The sequence below is a fragment of the Hibiscus syriacus genome, unplaced genomic scaffold (genome assembly GCF_006381635.1).
Source record: "Hibiscus syriacus cultivar Baekdansim isolate YM2019G1 unplaced genomic scaffold, ASM638163v2 tig00110174_pilon, whole genome shotgun sequence".
Classification (NCBI taxonomy): domain Eukaryota; kingdom Viridiplantae; phylum Streptophyta; class Magnoliopsida; order Malvales; family Malvaceae; genus Hibiscus; species Hibiscus syriacus.
The window spans coordinates 282,668-307,182 of record NW_024062612.1 but is presented as its reverse complement, the minus strand read 5'-3'; the positions used below and the strand labels follow the sequence as shown (position 1 = coordinate 307,182).

Below are 24,515 nucleotides of genomic sequence, written 5' to 3'. Positions count from 1 at the left end.
CAGCCGTCCACGCCATGGCTACGGGGTGAGTCACCACTGGTAGTCCGGTGACTCACCGAGACCCCATCTTCGGACCAGTCCGATGGCCACACCGGTGGTGGCTATAAAAACCACCACCCCAACCTGAAAAAAAAAAACACACACACAGAGACAGAGAAAAAAGAGAGAGACAGAACTTGAGAAAGAAAAAAACAGAGAAACGAAAAAAAAAACTACTAACCAACGATCTCAGTCAAACATCCCACAACCAGAAACAAAAAAAGAAGGAAAAAGGAAGAAGAGAAACTTACCGAGGAAGCCCCAACCACCGGATCTCACTGGAACCTTCGAAACACCGAAGGTACTTTTGTAGATTCGCTCCGATTGGGAGCTTTTTAGGAGAAAATACCACCGGAACCGTCCTTAGGACGGTCCGATCTATCTATTAGTGTAAAAATAAATTTTTCCGGCCACCGGATGCGGTGGCCGGCGGTGACAGTCACGGCGGCAGACGGTTGCCGTCCGGTGACCAGCTTCCCTCCGATGAGGGAAGCTAGAGAGAGGGCAGAGAGAAATTTGTTCTCTCTCAGTTAGAGAGAGAACAGAAATGATGAAATGAAGCTGGCCCTTCGGGCCAGCCGGTTTTTGGACTTTTATAATCCTTCCCGAACGACGTCGTTTCGGGAAGGACTATGCGCGTAATTAGACAATAGTTAAACCCCGTCCGCAGTCCTCCTAATTTGTAAACTTTACATTTTAGTCACTAAATCGAATTTATAATAATTTTAATTCAGTCTTCGAATTTCAATTTTATTCATTTTAGTCCTTTATATTAAAATAATATATTTAGGATAAATAACAGATTTAATCCCTTAATTTTAATAAATAATTTTTTAATCCCTAGTTTATATTTTTAATTTATTTTATTATAATATCCGAATTTTAAATAATTTTATTTTAGTCACTAAATTATTAAATAAGAAAATAACATATTTAATCCTTATAATTTTGATTAATTATGAATTAGATTTTTTTGATTTTATTTTTACTGTAATTTAGTCAATTATTTTATATGTTTTCATTTATTTTATTGTTTTTAAATATATTGTTTTAGTAGTATTTTTCTTTTATTATATTGTTAAATATTTTTATATATTCATAAATATATATATAATAAATAGTAATTTTTAAATATTTATTTTTAAGAAAAGGACAGTCTTAATACAACTGGATGTCCTATTCTGATATTTTAAAATTAAAAAGTAAACAATATTATTTAAATTAATATTTATCAATATCAAAGAAAAGAGCTGTCTTAAGGCACCTAGAAGTTCTTTTCTGATATTTTTAAATAAATAATATATTTATATAATTTTGAAATAATAAGATTAAAAATTAAATATATTTTTGAATTTTTAAATTTTAATAATAGAGACAATTTATAATTAAAAAGTACCAATTTTGGGCGTTGTAGGGGTGCTAATCCTTCCCTAAATGTAACCGACCACGAATCCCTTTTTATTAAAAAGAACAAATTTTTGGTTATAAAACGCAGATCAGTTCATTTTTTTATTGATGTTTTCTTAAAACTCTTTAAAGAAAATAATTTTTAGGTATTCGACCTACCTGATCCAAAAGGCCGATGGCGACTCACAAATTATTTTCAAAATTATTTATTCACATCAATTTCCCCGCCAAATAAATATTTCGTGCCCGGACGAAAACCGGTTACGACAGCTTGGCGACTCCGCTGGGGACCTGGTCAAACTTTAAAATCAATTATAAATTGTCTCTATTAATTAAAAATTAAAAGTTCATATATTTAATTTTTTCTTTCTTTTCAAATTTTTTATTTATTTATTATTTTTATAATATTTATATGTTTTATTTTATTTGTAAGTATTCTATTTCATTATTTATTTTGTCAGAGGTATGAACATTTCTCCTCACACACAACACTTGCATTGCATAACATAAAACTCTATAATTGAGTTGTCCCTTTTAAGTGGGAGTGAAAGCGACGTCTTCGTGAGAATTTATTCTCCGTGTCAGACCTAGCAAGTAACTTTCGGGGTTCATATGCTCTATGTCTTCGTGAGAATTTATTCTCCGTGTCAGATATAGAGAAATGTATCCCCTCGAATTGAACTCGATCCACTTTAGTCTGTGATGGACTAGGATTGAGGGTTAGCAACCCAAGGGGGCACTAACAAGGACAATTCGGGTACCTTGATTCTTAGATCTGAAACCCTGCATATAAAGAACCTTAGAAACTCTGCCGATCAGAAGTCATGCCGAAATTTTGTCCAAAATAGGTGTACACACAGGAGAAATGAATTCTGACTTTCTTGTTAATTTATTTATTAATTAAATTACATGTTTAATTAAATTATTTAAATTTAGAAAAGCATGTTTAAATAAAGAATATTTATGTAAATGTTATTATTAAATTTCTTTATTATGTAAACTAATTTATTTTCTTTTTGTGTGTTCTTTATTTTTCTGTTTGCATTGCATCATACAGGATAAAAGACATTGATCCTTGTGTTAATTGTCTCATTGGAAAGCCTTCATCTATGGATAAAAAGTGTTCAAATCAAGTAATTCTAAACTCAGAAGTAAGACAGTGGGCTGAGGACTTACAAAGACGAGAAGGAGACAGCCTGCAGGATGATTATGTATCTGACTTGGCCAGTTATGCTCCAGTTTCACTAAAAAGAAATGATATGCAAGATTTGCGAAGCATTTGGGAAAGTTGGGATTCAAACAAAAAATTGCAGTTTTATCAGACTTACGGAGACATCCCATATCTGCTCTATGTAGAAGTTGATGATGAATTACTCAGAGCCCTAATTCAATTCTGGAATCCAGGGTACAATTGCTTCACTCTCAATAAAGAAGATTTGGTCCCTACTATTGAAGAATACACAACTTTGCTACATATAGATGGGGCTTTGGAGAATCGAATCTATTCAAAGTCAATTAAAACTCAACCCTTTCGAGTTAAATTAGCAAAGATTGCTGGGGTACGAGAAGAATGGGTGGTATCCCGTACAAAACAAAAAGGCGAAAGCGAAGGCATTGCTTGGACCAACATTAGAGAACTTATTCAGAGCCATCCAGATATTAAAGTACGATTCGATTTATTTGCTCTGGGTATATATGGTATGGTCATCTTCCCAAAAGTATTGGGATATGTTGAAGCTGCAGTGGTAGATTTGTTTGAACAGCTACCGAAAAAGATTAATCCTGCTTCTGCAATCCTAGCAGAGACCTTCAGATCGTTAAATGCTTGTAGAAGGTTAGGAGGTGGACGATTCTCAGGGTGTACCCAGTTGTTATATGTTTGGATCCGTAGTCATTTCTGGAGGACAGAAAAGGTTTCATACCGACGCTTTAATATGGATTACTCACCATTAAAAGAATTTCTGGAGCAGGAATGGCCGAAAGAAATTAAGAAAGATATGTGGATTAATGCCTTTCGAAATCTGCAAAGCAATGACATTGTTTGGCGAGCCCCGTGGCAAATCCAAAGGGAATTCTTTTACAGATGTGGAGATTACAATTGGATAATGCTGCTCGGATTATGGGGAGGAATTGGATATGCACCACTTCTGGTCATAAGACAGTATGAAGGTTGTCAATTTGTACCTGTCACTGCTGGATTACAGTCATCTGAGTTTGCATTCCACAGCAAAAATTATAAAAGAAATATCATGGAAGCCGTTACAGCTTGGAAAATAACTTTTTGTATCTGAGCTAAAGCAGCAAAAGAAATGTTAACTCCTGATTATGAAGAATGGAGATCTGTCAGAAAAAACGAAAATATTCCTCTACCAGATCAAAATGAGGATATCTCTATGGAAGATCGCATTAAGGTGGTTCCGTCAGAGATTGAAATCTTGAGAGCTGAGTTTGAAGCAGAAAGAGAAGGCTGGTCGAAAGAATTAGAGCAAATGAGACAAGATAAAGCTATGTTGGGGGTTGACATTGACTTTCATTCATCACAATGTGCAATGTTGAGAAAAGATAAAGAAAAAGGTGAGGATGAGTACAGAGCCTTACAGAAAAATTACCAGGAGGTATATAAATCCCGGAAAGCATCAGGATCAAGCCAAGCAACAATACAGATGAATAAAGAGTTGAACATCGAGAAAAGACGAGTTGAAGATCTGAAAGGAAAGAATAGCCGTCTACTCAAAAGCCTTGAGAAAGGAAAACAAAAAATGGAAGATTTTGAGGTCGACAGAAGAGAGCGAATTATAAAACACAAGGCTGAGCATCGCGAGATCATGAATGAAATGCAAAGAGAAAGAGATCGAGTCAAATATGTAGAAGAAATGAAGAATGACATCTTTAATAAATTTGAAGGTGAGAAAAATATCATGTTCAAGGGATTTGAATCTGAAATGAACTAGTTGATTGCTGAACTTGAAGTCAGAGGCCAAAAGATGGAAGAATCCAATGTTGAAAAAGAAAAATGGGAGCTGGAAAGAAAAAATTTCAACACCAGATTTGAGGTAGAGCAGGAAGTGGCTAGAAATTGGATGCGAAGATGCAGAAACAAAGATGTTCAGATCCAGAAGCTTAATCAAAGAACGCAAGAAGCACGAACAAAACTTGAAGAAGATCTAGATCAGTCTAGAAACAAAAATTCAGAGTTTAATGCTTACATTTTGCAACTTGAGGAATCATTGTTTCAAGAAAAGGTTCGTCTAGGACCTAATGACCTCAAAGAAAGTAATGAGGAAAATGCTTCACTGCGAAGACGCATTAGAGATCTTAAAAAAATTCTGCACAATTGTCAAGTCAGAATCACTGAGTTAGAGCAGACTCTTGAAGAAATAAATGAACAGTGGCAAAAGTCAACTGAGTTCTATGTGGAAAGAAGTGAAGAAAGAAGCAATATGGTGTTCGAGGCCATGGTTCAAATGAGTGAAGTTGCTAGATATGTTGGGGAACTAGCTGTTGAAGCCAAAATAATTGAGCATCAAGTTGATCCAGTTTCTAAGTACGGAAAGAAGGTGTCATGGTTAATGAAAGAAATTATAGAGCTTAATAGGAAAGCTATGCCTTATCTGTAGTTATGAACTATTATAAAGAAACTTTTGTATGCCGATGAAAGTTGTTCTATGACAGTTAACTTTTTGGGATCAATACCTTTTTGCATACATACATTTTGCATACATTCATCATTCATTTCATAATTTTCTTTATGAATAATTTTATTATTTTATTTATTAAGATAAAATTCATTAATTAAAATTTGGAAAAAATAATATTAAAAGATTTTTCAATCGCAGTTATTCTGGCCAAAAGAGAAATACAACATCACTACGGTACTAGACAAGCTACTAAGAGAATTATGGAGGATAAAATACAGCGTATTGAGGAACAACATCATAAAGAACAAGAAGAAATGAGAATGAAGCTGGAAAAAATTGAAGCCAGTATTGCAAATTCACAAGACAGTATGATGAAGAAAATAGAAGACTTGTTTAAAAGGTAGGCTATCAGTGGAAAAATGCATGAAAATCCTGTATCTTTCGACCAAGAACCCATATATCCTCTAGGTTTTCCACCAGAACCAATTTATCATTCTGGTACTACACCTATACAAATCAATGTTCGTACATCTGCATTTCAAGAAGCTAAACCACATGAAAACCAACAAGTGGATCCTGCATCTTCAAGCAAAAATCCGCTTATATCCGATGTGAAAATAGGGGATATTAATACTGAGCATTTGATCCCAGATTTGAATGAGCTGAATGAGAAACAAAAAGTAAATGAAGAACTGACCAGACAGATCAAGAGCTTAGAAGAACGAATGAAATCCGTGGAAATAACTGAATCATTCTATGGGTTTGATGCTAGTGAGTTGAGTTTGGTTCCAGACCTAATCCTCCCCATCAAGTTCAAAGCTCCCGAATTTGATAAATATGACGGTACTACATGCCCTTCATCCCACATTACTATGTTTTGTCGAAGAATGGCAGGATATGTGAAGGACGAGAAATTGTTAATTCACTGCTTCCAGGATAGTTTGACAGGACCGGCTTTAAAATGGTATACTCAATTGACCAAAGCCAACATTAGATCCTGGAAAGATTTGGCTAAAGCATTTTTAGAGCAATATCGCCATGTAACAGACATGGTCCCCGATAGATGGACTCTCCAAAATTTGGAGAAAAAGAATAATGAAACATTCAGACAGTATGCCCAGAGATGGCGTGACACAGCGGCCCAAGTTCAACCACCTTTGTCAGAAAAAGAGGCCACAATAATATTTGTTCATACCTTGAAGGCTCCTTATTTAAATCATCTAATGGGGAATGCAACCAGAAATTTTGCAGATTTGGTCATTTCTGGAGAACTCATTGAAAATGTCTTGAAAAGTGGCAAAATTGAATCAAATGAAGGGTCTAGTTCCAAAAGACCTACATACCGGAAAAAGGAGAATGAAGTCAACAATGCCAATTCTTACAGCAAGGATTCATCGAAAAGTGTTACAATAACCCAGCCAAGGGTTAAGAAAGAGGAAACAAACACTAATCGAGCAGATTCCAGAGGATCTCGAAAGGAAAATGAAAGGTTGTCTTTTACACCTTTACCAGTACCATATGCTGAGATCTATGACTCACTGTTAAAAACAGATGTCATACGGCCTTATCCTTTGGTTCCCATGCAACCACCATTCCCTCCTTGGTATGATACAAAGGCCACTGTGTTTATCAGGAAGGAATCACGGGTCATTCTATTGAAAACTGTTTGGCATTCAAAAGGGTGGTTCAAAATTTGATCAACACGGGGAAGTTGGAATTCAATACACCATCTTCATCAAATCATCCATTGCCAAATCATGGAGATAAAAACGTGAATGCAATTCAGGAAGAGAACAGAAAGAAAGCAAAAACTGACATTTCTGAAATTAAATCTCCGTTTGTTTGGGTATTCCAACAACTCTCTTTAGCCGGTATAATTCCACAACAATTCAGGCCAAAGCAGAATGAAGGCAAGAATTATTGTGAATATCATCAGGAGAAAGGGCATAAAATTCAACTATGTCCTGAATTTAGGGATTTAGTGCAAAAATTGATGAACAACAGAAAAATAGAATTCTTTGAAGAAGAACCAGGAAAAAAAGAAAATGATGTTTGCTCATCAGAGGATTCTAAACCGAGTCAAAGAATAAATGATCCTGTGATTATTAATGTGAAATCATCTACGGTGATTCCTGCACCAATAAAGCCGAAAGTAGTTATCACCACTCCTCTACCATTTCCATACAAAGATACCCGCAGGGTACCTTGGAATTATACTACCAATGTTTCAATGGTAGGAGGATCTGTTTCTCTAGAAAAAACAGAAGAGAAAATACAAAGTCTGAGTACAACATCGACGTCTGAAGCAGTGAGCGAGGTCGGTTTCTTTACGAGAAGTGGGAGATGTTACTCTCCCGAAACATCCAATGCTTCAGAACAAGTGAAAGCAAAAGGAAAAGCCATGGCAATACCTCAGAAGGTATTTGAGGATGAATCCCTTCTAGCATTTAATGAGCCTGTGACAGAAAAACAAGCCCAAGAATTTTTGAAATTCTTGAAACATAGTGAGTATAGTGTGGTTGAACAACTACACAAACAACAAGCGAGAATTTCTATTCTTGATCTCTTGATGAATTCAGAGGCACATAGAAATGCTTTGATGAAAATCCTCAATCAAACATTTATCCCCGAAGATATATCCCTCAATAAACTTGACAGAATTGTGGGACATATAGCCGCTGACAATTACATAACGTTCACAGATGATGAAATACCGGAAGGCGGAATGGGGTCAGTAAAAGCTTTGAACATCACGACACATTGTCATGGTCATGTGTTGCCAGGAGTATTGATTGACAATGGATCCGCTCTCAACTTGATGCCTCTAGTTACACTTCAAAGAATGCCTCTGGATCAATCACACATGAAGAGTTATCAGAATGTAGTACGAGCATTTGATGGTACTCAAAAAGAAGTGCTTGGGAAAATGGAAATACCGTTGTTAATCGGCCCAGTCGTGTACAATATTGACTTTGTGGTGATGGACATCCACCCCACATATAATTGTCTATTAGGGAGGCCATGGATTCATTCAGCAGGAGCCGTTCATTCTTCATTACATCAGAAATTAAAATTTGTTGTTGATGGACAACTAATATGCGTTAGTGCTGAAGAAGAAATCATTGCGTCTGTAACAAGCGATGTTCCATATATCAACACCAATGATGAGGCTCTTGAATGCTCTTTTCGAGCTCTTGAATTTGTAAATGCAACCTTTATTGCAGAAGGAAGCAAAATTCCATATCCCAGATTGTCTGATTGCACCAAGATGACAGTACAACAAACTTTAGGCATCGGAGCTAAAGCTGGGAAAGGTCTAGGAAAGAATCTTCAAGGGATTTCAGTTCCTATCAGTATAAAGATGAAAAAAGACCGTTTTGGGCTAGGGTTTAAGCCCAATCTTCAGCAAAAGAACAAAGAGATGAAAAGAAGATGTGAAGACATAAAGGCAAAATTGAAAGGGAAAGAAATCATATGGGAACACATGTTTTTTCCACAGTTAAAGACCACATTCAGATCAGGGGGAACAATTAATGTAGAACAGCAGCTTGTTGAAGCCTTTAAAGAAGAGAAGTTGACGAAAGATCAAGACATAGTTGAAGAAGCTATGAATGGTTTATTTATCAACATGATCATGAATGACAACAAAACTGGCAAATACTTGGATAGGATTCGACCATGTCTTCCTGGAGAAACACTCACCAATTGGACTACTGAAGATCTTCCTATAGTTTTTAATATTAACGCAGAGTAATATTCAGAACTAATCTTTATGTTTAGTTCAAAAATATGAAAACTTTTTGTTATCTTGTAAAAGAAATTATGTTAAATATAAGAAATTTTCTTTAAAATTTTCAGACGGCAATCATTCTTTACATTTTCTTACATTTTTACATTTATTTATTTCATAAATTTACTATATTCTTTCGGAAATATGTCCGACTTAAATTTGCAGGTGTCACCATGTTAATAGCATGTTTATTCCTAAATTTAATCCAGTGATAAATTTAGAGCAGCCCATATGTCTGGAAGAAATCAATGGGTGTGAGGATGAACTGGAATGTGATGTTCCTACTGAACTATTAAGATTGGTAGAAAAAGAAGACAAACAAATTCTACCCCACAAAGAAAAGGTTGAGACTGTGAATTTGGGAACAGATGAAGAAATAAAAGAGGTGAAAATAGGTACTACTCTGACAATCCAGATAAAACAAGAATTGATAAATCTCCTTCAAGAGTTCAAAGATATATTTGCCTGGTCTTATCAAGATATGCCTGGTTTGAGCACAGATATAGTGATACACAAGCTTCCAATCAATCCAGAATATAAACCGGTCCAACAAAAGCTCAGACGAATGAGGCCAGAAATGTTGTTGCAGATCAAAGAAGAAGTGATGAAACAGATCAATGCAGGTTTCTTACAGGCATCTAAATACCCAGAATGGGTAGCCAACATTGTTCCCGTACCAAAGAAAAATGGGAAAGTTCGAATGTGTGTGGATTACAGAGATCTCAACAAAGCTAGTCCGAAAGATAGCTTTCCATTACCCCACATAGACACATTGGTAGACAATACTGCAGGACACGCATGGTTTTCATTTATGGATGGCTTTTCAGGATATAATCAGATAAAAATGAATCCTGAAGACATGGAAAAAACAACATTTGTAACCATGTGGGGCATATTCTGCTACAAAGTGATTCCATTTGGATTGAAAAATGCAGGGGCAACGTATCAAAGAGCCATGGTAACTTTGTTTCATGACATGATGCACAAAGAGATTGAAGTATACGTGGATGACATGATTGCCAAATCTCGAACTGAAGAAGAACATATTCAAAACCTGAGAAAGCTTTTCCAGAGATTGAGGAAGTATCAATTAAAGCTCATTCCCGCTAAATGCACTTTTGGGGTAACTTCCGGAAAACTTTTGGGATTTGTGGTCAGCAAAAAAGGAATCGAGATTGATCCAGATAAAGTAAAAGCAATTCAAGATCTTCCACCACCCAATACAAAAAAAGAAGTTCGAGGCTTTTTGGGAAGATTAAATTATATATCTCGGTTCATTTCTCAATTAACTGACAAATGTGATCCCGTGTTCAAATTACTTCGAAAGAACAATCCTGAAGTCTGGAATGAAGAATGTCAAGAAACTTTGGATATTATTAAGAAATATTTATCCAATGCCCCAATTTTAGTATCACCAATGCCTGATAGACCATTAATTCTCTACTTGACGGTCTTCAAAAATTCGATGGGATGTGTACTAGGACAGCATGATGAATCAGGAAGGAAAGAAAAAGCTATTTATTATCTGAGCAAGAAATTTACTGATTGTGAAATTCGATATCCACCAATACAAAAATTATGTTGTGCCCTGGTGTGGGCTACTCGAAGACTCAGACAATATATGTTATACCATACTACTTGGTTGATATCAAAACTTGATCCTTTGAAATTCTTAATGGAATCACCAGCTTTGACAGGAAGAATGGCTAGATGGCAGATGTTATTATCTGAGTTTGATATTGTATATGTTAACCAAAAAGCAATAAAAGGAAGTGTAATAGCTGATTTTCTGGCCAGTCGTGTATCAAATGATTATCAGCCTTTGAACTTCAATTTTCCCGATGAAGATCTGTTGTGCATATCCATGAATGAAGAAGTCAGAACAAATGATGAATTTTCATGTTGGAAGCTTTACTTTGACGGAGCATCTAATGCTTTGGGACGAGGAATCGGGGCAGTATTAATTTCTCCAGAAAATATTTATTATCCCTTTACAAGCAGACTGGAGTTCTTTTGCACCAATAACATGGCGGAATACGAAGCTTGTGTCATGGGATTGAAAGCAGCTATAGAAAGAAAAATCAAATGTCTCAAGATATATGGAGATTCATCTTTGGTGGTGTATCAATTGCGAGGAGAATGGGAAACAAAAGATCCCAAATTGTTGGAATATCGAAATTTTACCCTCGAATTAGTGAAAGAATTTGAGAGAGTTACATTCAATTATCTCCCTCGAGAAGAAAATCAAATGGCAGATGCTTTGGCTACATTAGCTGATATGTTTCAGGCAACTAAGAAAGTTGATATGATGCCAATCAAAATGCAAGTTTATGAAATTCCTGCACATTGTTATAGTGTGGAAGAAGAGGTAGATGGTAAACCATGGTATCATGATATCCTGCAATATATCAAAAATCAAAGTTATCCACCAAATGCATCGGAAATTGATAAAAGAACCTTGAGAAGAATGGCTGCTGGATATTTTCTTGATGGAGAGATTATGTATAGAAGAAGCAATGATCAAATGCTATTGAGATGTTTAAATACCAGCGAAGCTCGAAATGTCATTGAAGAAGTACACAGTGGAATATGTGGAACACATGCAAATGGTCTTTCCATGGCCAGAAAGATAATGAGATATGGATACTATTGGGCTACTATGTACACAGATTGCATTGATTATGCAAGGAAATGTCATAAATTCCAGATATATGCAGACAAGATTCATGTACCCCCATCTCCTTTACATGTAATGACAGCACCCTGGCCATTTTCTATGTGGGGAATAGATGTCATTGGAGCAATTACACCAAAAGCATCGAATGGACATTGTTTCATCCTTGTGGCAATTGATTATTTTACCAAATGGGTTGAAGCTGCTTCATATACCAATATTAAGAGGTCCACAGTCTACAAGTTCATAAAGAAAGAGATAGTTTGCCGATATGGCCTACCAGAGAGGATCATTACAGATAATGCTCTGAACCTGAATAACAAAATGATGACCGAACTTTGTACACAGTTTAAGATCAAACATGCAAATTCAGTGGCATATCGTCCAAAGATGAATGGGGCAGTTGAAGCAGCAAATAAGAACATCAAGAGAATCATTACAAACACTACTGAAACTTACAAAGATTGGCACGAGAAGTTACCTTTTGCTCTATATGCATACCGAACTACTGTTCGAACATCTACTGGGGCAACGCCTTTTTCTTTAGTCTATGGGATGGAAGCAGTCTTACCAATTGAAGTTGAGATTCCATCGCTTCGAATATTGAGAGAAACAAAATTGGATGAATCTGAATGGATCCAAGCTAGAGTTGATCAATTGAACCTTATTGAGGAGAAAAGATTGAAAGCTATTTGCCATGGACAGATGTATCAGAAACGGATGATGAAGTCTCATGACAAAAAAGTACATCCAAGAGAATTCCAAGAGGGTGATCTAGTACTAAAAAAGATCTTACCTATACATAAAGATTTCCGTGGGAAATGGATGCCTAATTGGGAAGGGCCATACGTTGTAAAAAAGGCCTTTTCCGGAGGAGCATTGATCTTAGCAGAAATGGATGGAAAAATTTTGAGAAATCCAATAAACTCGGATTCTGTCAAGAAATATTATGCTTGAAGAAAAAAAAGAGAAAAAAGAGGGGTCAAGGTGAAAACTCGCAAAGAGCATCTTGTAACCAAAAGAAGGATTTGAGTTGAAAACCTGAAAAGGCGGCTCAAATGCAGGTTGATATTAGGCATCTGGCAATTGAACTCTCTTAAGATTTTGATAGTTTGGAAGAAACTTCACATCTACAAGCATTTCAACAACGTTTGAGATCTTCCAGACAAAAGCTTACATCATCTCTAAATTGTGTCAACTTGAATAATTTAGAAATACTTATGCTTATAATTTGTTGAGACATTTGAATTTTTATCATTCTTATGTTTGCCATAACTTTGAATACAATTCTATTTATTTCAAGTTCAATTTATTTGAGATTCAATTTATTTTTGGAAATTCAATTTATTCTTCTATGATTTAACATAATTTTGAAATAAATTAAAGATTTCTGAATATCACTTTATGTTAATACTTTTAAATACGTGTAATACAAAGTAAGCAAATCATCACCATCTTGAACAAGGTCGAATTTGACAATTCTACTCATCAATTGCTCCAATCGATCACCATTTAGGTCTTGCACATCTGTTTTCAAAAATATACTAAGACAGTAGAAGGAAACCTTTGTAGCTTTGATTCCAGTAAAAAGAAACAAGACATTGATATCACTGGGAAACATATCTCTATAAAGATTCTTGTGTATGGTTTTTAAGGAAACCTAGAAGTATTTCCACCTCATCAGGTTCAAGTGGAGCAACTTTATTCCTTCCAACCCATACTAGATTCCATTTTCAGCACTCATTAAGAACATACTTCTGGACACTTGAAGGTGGCTCATTGTCATAAGCTTCAAGAACCTTATAGATCCTTTCTGTCAATTTGAGACGTCCTGTACATGTTTATAAACAGTTCAACTTTGTTCTTGGATCACATGAAAGCCATCATTTCTTTGTCAATGGAAAAGCATCAGCACATGGAGGAAGCATAATAAGAGAAAATCTGTTATTAATTGGCAGAATTATGAATATAGCCCTTTTCAGTGTAGTAGCATGGAAATGCTTCGAATCTACAAATTTTGGCTCTACATCGAATAAGCACTGTGATATCCTAGTCCAAACATTAACTGAAAGAGACTCAATAGCATCTTCTGGAAGTGTTCTTTGAGTTATCTGATCTGGTTGGACAGAACCAATCATTGAGTTTAGAAGATAAATTTGCCAATAGCATCTTCTGGAAGTGTTCTTTGAGTTATCTGAGGTTGGACAGAACCAATCATTGAATTTAGAAGATGAATTTGCCAATCTTCTGGAAGTGTTCTTTGAGTATCTGATCTGGTTGGACAGAACCAATCATTGAATTAGAAGATGAATTGCCAATAGCATCTTCTGGAAGTGTTCTTTGAGTTATCTGATCTGTTGGACAGAACCAATCATTGAGTTTAGAAGATAAATTTGCCAATAGCATCTTCTGGAAGTGTTCTTTGAGTTATCTGATCTGGTTGGACAGAACCAATCATTGAGTTTAGAAGATAAATTTGCCAATAGCATCTTCTGGAAGTGTTCTTTGAGTTATCTGATCTAGTTGGACAGAACCAATCATTGAATTTAGAAGATGAATTTGCCAATAGCATCTTCTGGAAGTGTTCTTTGAGTTATCTGATCTGGTTTGGTAGGAACTACAGAATCAATCATTGGAATTAAATATGAACTGCATGATCGTCTTCATTAAGAAGTTTCTTTTCAAGCTTCTTTTGCTTATCCCTTTCCCAAAAATCATAGCATAAGTTTCGTCTTTGCTTGTAACTGGGATTATCACATAATGGCTTCCCATATTTTACCGGAAGAAGTGCGTCAGCATTTTTAGTCATTTGAACAGCACATATAAAATCTATCAATTTTGCAATTGATGAATTTGGACCACACATCTCTACATGGCTATTGAAGTTTCAGCCTCTGAGAATCACATTTTTGTCAAGTATAACAGTTTATTCTCTTCATCAGAATCAGAAGTCAAGATTTCTCGGTATTAGAAGAACTATCGATATCTGTGAAATCATCTTGAAAGGTCACTTCATAATCAGATGAATTGTTATCAGAATCAACATGTTGCCTGAATACAAGCTTTTCAAGAGCCTATACTATTGAGTTTTATTCTCAAGAGGTTTTGTGACATTATATCTACATCTATATTTGTCAAAGATGATAGATTCTTTGTTTTGAAGAAGAAAGATCTATTGGGTTTTTACAATTGAAGAAATACTCAATTTACCAATATGAAATCAAATAAATTAACATTCATGCATCATATTTAGGCATTTTCAAAAATAGATGCATTTTCATTCATTTTTATTCTTGTTGAATTTTTAACAGGAATTTCAAAGATTTCAGCAAAGATTCAAATCTATCATTTGATAGATTAGCTTTTCCAGGAAAGGTTCATAATGAGAAGAACTCATCTGAAGAAGGAAGAAGAAGTTCATAATGAGAAGAATTTGTTCAACCTTTTACCTAAATTCATCAAATGGATTTTTTCCAGAGAAAGTTCATAATGAGAAGAACTCATCTGAAGAAGGAAGAAGAAGTTCATAATGAGAAGAATTTGTTCAACCTTTTACCTAAATTCATCAAATTGATGGATTATTTTTTCCAGAGAAAGTTCATAATGAGAAGAACTCATCTGAAGAAGGAAGAAGAGTTCATAATGAGAAAATTGTTCAACCTTTACCTAAATTCATCAATTGATGGATATTTTTTCCAGCGAAGTTCATAATGAGAAGAACTCATCTGAAGAAGGAAGAAGAAGTTCATAATGAGAAGAATTTGTTCAACCTTTTACCTGAATTCATCAATTGATGGATTATCTTTTCCAGAGAAGTTCATAATGAGAAGAACTCATCTGAAGAAGAAAAAAGAAGTTCATAATAAGAAGAACTTGTTCAACTTTTGCATAATTCTATCACAGAAGGAGATAGATTAGCATCAGCCTTTCTAGAGAAGTTCATAATAAGAAGAACTCATCAAGAGCTTATTCAACCTTTTGAATGACTCTATCACAGAAAGGAGGTCATCATCATCCCCAGCAAAAAGTTATAATAAGAAGAACTCATCTGGAGAGAGAAGAATTTATTCAATATATCCATTATGATCAAAGTAAAGCCAATGGATAAAAAATTTATTATCTTTTCATCTTTGCCCTATTCTTGTTAACACAAGAATGAGCAAAGAGGGGCAGCTGAAGATACTAATTTTTTATCCATATTATTATTTTTATCCATATATATTATTATTATTATTATTATTATTATTATTAAATATATATTAATATATATAAATAATTAATTACAGGCCAATTACAAATGGACCGCCCAGTTACAACAAACCAGAACCGTCCAGAACAAACCAGAAACCCTAAATATTTGGGGTTTCAGTTAGGGTTTCCTAACCCTAATCTAGCCGGCCGCTCTCACAGCGTTGGATCTAAGAGATCCAACGGTCCAGATTGCCCCAGATGGAAACCCTAGGGTCTGATACCCTAGGGACACGCGGCCGCCGCTGCTATCTCCGCCTCCGCCGCTGCCACGTCCCAACCGAAGGCTCCAGAAGCTCCAACGCCAGCCGTCCACGCCATGGCTACGGGGTGAGTCACCACTGGTAGTCCGGTGACTCACCGAGACCCCATCTTCGACCAGTCCGATGGCCACACCGGTGGTGGCTATAAAAACCACCACCCCAACCTGAAAAAAAAAACACCACACAGAGACAGAAAAAAGAGAGACAGAACTGGAAAAGAAAAAAAACAGAGAAACGAAAAAAAAAACTACTAACCAACGATCTCAGTCAAACATCCCACAACCAGAAACAAAAAAGAAGGAAAAAGGAAGAAGATAAACTTACCGAGGAAGCCCCGACCACCGGATCTCACCGGAACCTTCGAAACACCGAAGGTACTTTTATAGATTCGCTCCGATTGGGAGCTTTTTAGGAGAAAATACCACCGGAACCGTCCTTAGGACGGTCCGATCTCTATTAGTGTAAAAATAAATTTTTCCGGCCACCGGATGCGGTGGCCGGCGGTGACAGTCACGGCGGCAGACGGTTGCCGTCCGGTGACCGGCTTCCCTCCGATGAGGGAAGCTAGAGAGAGGGCAGAGAGAAATTTGTTCTCTTCAGTTAGAGAGAGAACAGAAATGATGAAATGAAGCTGGCCCTTCGGGCCAGCCGGTTTTTGGACTTTTATAATCCTTCCGAACGTCGTTTCGGGAAGGACTATGCGCGTAATTAGACAATAGTTAAACCCCGTCCGCAGTCCTCCTAATTTGTAAACTTTACATTTTAGTCACTAAATCGAATTTATAATAATTTTAATTCAGTCTTCGAATTTCAATTTTATTCATTTTAGTCCTTTATATTAAAATAATATATTTAGGATAAATAACAGATTTAATCCCTTAATTTAATAAATAATTTTTTAATCCCTAGTTTATATTTTTAATTTATTTTTATATCCGAATTTTAAATAATTTATTTTAGTCACTAATTATTAATAAGAAAATAATTAATCCTTATAATTTTGATTATTATGAATTAGATTTTTTTTTTATTTTTACTGTAATTTAGTCAATTATTTTATATGTTTTCATTATTTTTGTTTTAATATATTTTAGTATTTTTTTATTATATGTTAAATATATATATTCATAAATATATAATAAATAGTAATTTTAAATATTTATTTTTAAGAAAAGGACAGTCTTAATACAACTGGATGTCCTATTCTGATATTTTAAAATTAAAAAGTAAAATATTATTAAATTAATATTTATCAATATCAAAGAAAAGAGCTGTTAAGGCACCTAGAAGTTCTTTTTGATTTTAAATAATAATAATATTTTATATAATTTGAATAATAAGATTAAAAATTAAATATATTTTTGAATTTTTAAATTTTAATAATAGAGACAATTATAATTAAAAAGTACCAATTTTGGGCGTTGTAGGGGTGCTAATCCTTCCCTAAATGTAACGACCACGAATCCCTTTTTATTAAAAAGAACGAATTTTTGGTTATAAAACGCAGATCAGTTCATTTTTTATTGATGTTTCTTAAAACTCTTTAAAGAAATAATTTTTAGGTATTCGACCTACCTGATCCAAAAGGCCGATGGCGACTCACAAATTATTTTCAAAATTATTTATTCACATCAATTTCCCCGCCAAATAAATATTTCGTGCCCGGACGAAAACCGGTTACGACAATTATTATATAACATACACAAACACAATATTTAATGCATGAATGACCAAATATTCTGTTGGCAAGCCCGGTATAAGGCTTTGAATGAATTGTTCTTTTTATCCTTTTTCAAACCACCCAAATCTGACTCATTAATTTTCAAATGTGGGAAATTGATTCAATTTCTAACTGGTGTTTAGTAAAGGTAAGAGTTTTTCTTAAATATAACTTCTACAAAAGCTCAGTGCTTTTTCTGCCCATGTCGACCAAGGCTTATTGATGGGGAAACGATGATAAAGAATTAGTGATTATGTTAAAAGCTTGACATTAGTTAGTGAAATATATTAGAATATCAATAATAAGAATCGTGGCTTACAACTATAGATGAAATCGTTGTCTTACGTTAACTTAAAAAGTATTTTTAGATTTAGTGTCAATCTTTATTAATAACTTCAAAAATTTTACCTACAATGTTAGCGGATAACACTTGGTGTGCATTAATGGAAAAGCTAAACCCCACAAAGCATCTTTGAATACAGCGCTGTGCCTTCCCTGGTGTAATCAAACCCTTATGTTGTACATCATTAATCATTCTATAAGTAATGCTGTGAAGAAGATGCGAATCAAAAGGTTTATGTTTTTCCTTTAACACTGGGGCAAGGCGTCATCAACCATAGGCGTGTTTACTTATTAAGGAAAGTTGCAGAAGACTAAAGGCAAATGATGGGGGCAAAAATAAAACATTACTTGAGACATCTTTCTTGATTGTCCACCATGACGAATTCTCACAGTTTAATTTTAACTTTTAATTTTTAAAATTGAATATCCCTATGAACGTCCTGCACTGCACCATCGCCCACTCTAATTGGAACAAACTAAGCTGACAATGCCACGTCAACACCCACTTCTCATCTCCCAGCTGGACTTCAATCCCTCATTTTCCGCCCTCCTATTTATACCTCCCTCCGTCTTTGGCTCCTCTCTGCGTTGCATTTCTCTCCATCTCCCCCCTCCCCCTCCCCCATTCCATTCAAACTAAAATCCAAATTGTAATAAAACTCTCATTACATGAACAAGTTTCTTTGAATTCGGTCTCCCTCTATATAAATCCTTCTTCCTCCTTCCACGTTTTCCAGCTTCCATAAAAAAAATGATTTCTTTTTCAGCCCTTGTTTCTCCTTTCGCTCCAGTTCTGGCCACCCTTTTGCTTCTTGTCATTCTCTTAGAACAGATCTCTTATTTGCGCAAAAGCGAAATGTCCCTGGTCCAAGCATGGTCCTCCCTTTCTTCGGCAACGCCATTCCGTAGTGAGGGAACCCACTAGATTCTGGGAAATTCAAGCTGACTTGGCTTCTCTCGGATTCTCCGTTAATTACATCATCGGCCGTTCATCCTCTTTATCCGTAACACTGAACTTTCCCACCTTATCTTCGCCAACGTCCGACCCGATGCTTTTTACTCGTCGGACATCCTTCGGTAAAAAACTTTTCGGCGAACATAACTTGATTTATATGTTCGACAAGATCACAAAGATCTACGCCGTCAGATCGCTCCTAACTTCACTCCCAGAGCTCTCTCAACCTACACCGCGTTGCAGCAGATTATTATTCTCCAACATTTAAAGTCGTGGGAGTCGTCTTTCTTTTAGCTCGTGACATGAATCTGGAAACTTCTCAAACTGTTTTCGTCGGCAGGTATTTGTCAAATGAAGCTCGCGCCAAATTCAAAGACGATTATAAATTTTCAATACGGGTTTGATGAAGCTCCCGTTTGATCTCCCCGGTTTTGCATTCCGTAACGCCAGGCTTGCCGTTGAGCGGTTGGTCGAAACGCTTAATGATTGCGCTGCTGAAAGTAAAAAGAGAATGTTCCAAGGAGACGAGCCTTCTTGTTTAATAGATTTTTGGATGCAGGAAACTGTTAGAGAAACCGCCGAGTCCAAAGAAGCGCCGCCTCACTCTTCCGACTATGAAATTGGCAGTTATCTCTTTGATTTTCTCTTCGCCTCTCAAGACGCCTCCACTTCATCGCTGCTCTGGGCGGTGTCCCTCCTCGACTCTATCCCCTAGTTCTCCAGAAGTTCGCGAGGAAGTTTCGAGCATATGGTCGCCGGAATCGGATGCTTTGATAAGCGCGGAGCAATTGAGGAAAATGAAGTATACACGGTAGCACGTGAAGTCATAAGATATCGGCCGCCGGCGACGCTAGTTGCCGCACATTGCGGTGAAGGATTTCCCGTTGACCGAGTCGTACACGATTCCCAAGGGAACGATTGTCTTCCCCTCGGTTTTACGAGTCATCCTTCCAAGGGTTCACAGAGGCTGACCGCTTTGATCCGGATCGGTTCTCGGAGGATCGGCAGGAGGAGGTGATATTCAAGCGGAACTACCTGGCATTTGGCGCTGGGCCCCCAATGCGTTGGTCAAAGGTACGCCTTGAATCATCTGGTGCTTTTCATTGCCATGTTTCGTCACGGTGCTCGATTTCAAGAGGCACGAAACTGAGGGCTGCGATGAAATCATGTACTGCCCGACCATCTGTCCTAAAGACGGGTGCAGTCTCCCTATCTCGCCGGTGCCCACGTTATCCGAATCTCTCTCGTTACTGACAAAAAGCCCTTCATATTGTCCGCGGTAAATTATGTATCAAATGTTATTTGTGTAATTCTTTTGCGTGGGGGCATAATTGTTTGTGTATATAAAACCGAGGACGGTTCCGATATTTTCTTTTTCTTTTTTTCGTTTTACAAAGAAAACTGGTTGGAGACTTTGATTGGTGGCGGGGATTGTTGGGTTGTGTTTTAGACCTAAAAAATGTATTTTATAATTTTTTAAAATTTAATTGTATTTTTTCCACATTGTGACTAAGATATGTTTTATGATGAGTCACATGCGTAATTTCTAAAGAGTTCCTTAAAATATTAATTGATTGCAATAATTACTATATCTAATAAGTACTAAGGGTAATCCTGTAAACAAGATTCACAAACTTATTACTAACCATAGCAATAATGTAAGAGAGCTTGTTCAAATAATTATGCATATAGTATATGCAAATTCACATTTTAGGTAAAAGTGATAAGAATTACAAGTCTGAGAATATTTCCAATTTGATTAAGAGTTTACAAGTTCCACATTAATTTAAATCTTAAAGTTTATACAAAACGATTTATAACATAAATCAAATCATATTTCTAAGTGAATGCATTATACTAAGGGAAAATTATAAATCTTTAAGGATTAAACCGTAATTGTATTATTTTACTAGCTTACAGCTTAGGAACTAAAATATGATGGTAGATATAGGATGAACTGATGATACATAATTTCATGCGTCAATAATGAATTAGATATAATGAAATTTTAGTTTTAGTTATTATGATAATTTATTAACATCTATTTTACTAATGTACATAAAAGTATACAAGGTCAATACATAAAAATATTAATTACTAAGTATAAAACAATTTTTCGAAAGGGTAAAATATTACAAATTTAATTAATATGGATTTTAATTATCTCATATATATAAGAATCAATGTTCATGAAAAATTGAAACATATATTCAAAGTAAGAACGTTAGGCTGGTTTTCTCAACAACAAAAAAAACAGTTCGATTAGCTAAAAAATACAAGCGTAAAGTATACAAATGGTCCCCAATTATACGGTATTATTTTATTAAGTCCATCGACTATTAAAAGTTATAAAATGGTCTTCCGACTATAGAGTGTTGCTTTGTTAAGTCCATTGGTTATTACAAGTTTTAAAATGATCACTCGACTATTCATTATGTTTCAAACTCGTCATTTTCTGTTAAAAAATTGACAGTATTATGAGTTGAACGTTAACATGTTGATTGTGATATGATAAAATTTAATCACAAAATCTCAAACAACTAATATATGATAGCCAACATGTTAACGTGAAGCTTAGATAACCGTCAATTTTTAATGGAAAATGATGAGTTTGGAACATAATAAATAGTCGGGAGACCATTGATAATTTTTAATAGTCGAGGAACTTAACAAATAACATTCTATAGTTAGAAGAACATTTGTAACTTTTAATAGTCGATGGACTTAACAAAGTACTCTATAGTTGGGGATCATTTGTGTACTTTATCCGAAAGAAACAATATAACCAATAATACAACAACAAAATATGACAAGGGCTCGAAATATACAAGGCAATATGAGATTAGGTCAACTCAGTGGTGGATTAAAAATTTAGAATGATGTCCAAAATTTTAATTTTCTTTTTTAAAAAACGAGTATACAATTTCCCCCCTTAATACACTAAACTAAATTTAACCATTATCTCAAAATAATGGGGATGCACTTGCCCTTATGGGGTTCAGTGCACCCGCCACTGATCAATTATTCCTATTAGGGTTGTCAATTAGATGAGATAGATTTTGAGCTACTCGAGATTGACTCAGTCAAGGCTCAATAAATACTCGAATCGAGTTCTTAACGAGCTGAAACAAGCTACTTGATACTCAACTCGAAAAGCTCGCAAGTAACTCAAAAATATAATAAAGATTTTATTTAAAAAATTAAATTATTAATAATATTAAGATTTATGTGTTGATTTTTTTTAATGTATAGATTTTCATGATTTAAAGTTTAGGTTCGAGTTTGAGTTTTTTCAATCGAGTTATGTTTAAGACTTTTTTTTTTCATTTCGAGCTTTTTCAAGCTTTTACGAGATTAAATTCATGGTTTTGAATTCGAGTCGAGCTTGAAAATTTTAGGCTCACAAGTTTTTGAGCTGATTCGAGCTCCATTTTAGAGTTTTTGAGTCGAGTCGAGCTCAACAATACTCAAGCTCGACTCGGCTTGTTTACAACCCTAATTCTCATATAAGATTTAATATTCATTTCATTTAGGGATATTGGCCACTGAATTTTGAAGTTAAGGATCATATTAGAATAAAACCCAAAAGCTCAGAGTCTAACTATAACACCTCAAATCACATGTTAGTAGTTTCAGGCTAACCTGAGAAGAGTTTAATAGGCCCACCATACTTATAGAATAACTTGGATCAAGTTAAGAATTAAATTGGGCTTGGGTTAGGCCCAATTAATAACATAAGTGGTACTTTAGCATTTATAAGAAAGGGAATGATTAAAAGAGCAATTATACATCATTCAAAATAAGGTTGATTTCTTTTATTGATGATGATGTAATTTGCCTTACTCACTCCTTATTCCCTCATTTTCATCAACCTTTGGTCCTTTTACCAAATTCTCTCTTTCTTAATCTTTCTTCTTTCAAGAAAACTATCAAATGTAGAAACTTGACAATTCTCCAAGCTCATTTTGGAATTTCTAAGGTAAGAATCATAATCTCCTCACTCCAATCTTTCTTTTGAGCTTCCAATCTCTTAGTTTGGCCATAATGACCATAGATAGAACTTTAGGAAACTAAGGATTTCTAGCCGTTTTTGGTAGATTTGAGTTGGGGAAAGTGTTTTTAGTCCCATTTCAGTCTCACACAAGTTAGTAACTCATCTTCCCATGGTATTCCAGTGAGGGAACCTGGAGAAGGTTCTAAAGCCAAAGGAAAAGAGAAATTAGCTCTTGGGTGATTGGAGAAATTTTTCTTCAGCTTGGAGACTAAGGTAACACATTTCTATCCTTCATATACCATTTGTAGGTCATTAAGTACGTATAGCTTGCATTAACTTATGAATCATAGGAGCATATTCACGTTGAAATCTAGTTTATGTTGTTATTAAGCATGAAAAATGATCCTTTATGTCCCCTAATATATCACATAAGAATTAAACACTAATTGATGGCCTTAAAAGGGAATAGGTAGGGTTAGGTGCATTTCCGTGCCCAAAACAAGGTATTTCTAGGTGACAATATTGTTACTACATGAACAATACAAATAATGTTCTTCGAGTGGTCAAAACAATGGAGCATTCTAGTTGCGAGTATCGATACTCATTCTAAATGTATCGATACTGTCTCAAGGGTACCGATACTCAAGGGGTAGTACCGATATAATACTCATTCTAGTATCGATATTGGGGTGAGGGTATCGATGCCTTAATTAAGGGTATCGACACTCAACTAATTTTCAAGCATCGAAGCTATTTTTGGTAATAATACACAAAGAAATATCGATACCAAGACCAATATCGATATTATACACTATAAGGCCAGTACCGATACCTCGTCTTGATTTGGGTAAGAAACCTAACACATCTCAAGTAAGTTGGGTTAAGAGATAAAAGGTTATCTAAACTTCATAAGTAAGATTCCAAGTGAGAACAACACTAATGATTATAATTACATCTGGAAATGATATCATTTAGAGAATCATAAAACTAGCCCTATGGTGCTCGAGAAACGATCAGGACACCCGAGCTACTTTAGTAGCTAGGTAAATGTTTGTATAGTATAATGTCTTGACAAGTCTTAATTAGTGCACAAGGCCCTTATTTACCGACCGTGCGTAGATGTCGCAAGTACTCATATGGAGTAGGTTAGTTGGGTGAACTTTACGATGTAGAAATTCTAGATCTCACCCTAGGTGGGCTAGAGGGGTGTGTGTCTCTGAGATATAGCGAAACCCTCTAACCACACCATGATGCCCACATTTACATGCATGTTTAGATTTGTATTTTTATATGCAAATATTTATGTTAGCGAGCATGATCATATAATTGACATATATAGTATCCTTTGATTATTAGTGTGGTGCTGAGCTTGTAAGCTTAGGGTTCAGAATTTATTTTCGTGCGCATGTTTTTAGGACAAACGTTTAAGGAGCTTATCACATAGT

General features: G+C 35.3%; 1 pseudogene; it reads left to right on the top strand.

Moving 5' to 3' along the window:
- Positions 1–18,643: 18,643 nt before the first annotated feature.
- Positions 18,644–20,499, top strand: LOC120216843 (annotated as a pseudogene).
- Positions 20,500–24,515: the final 4,016 nt, after the last annotated feature.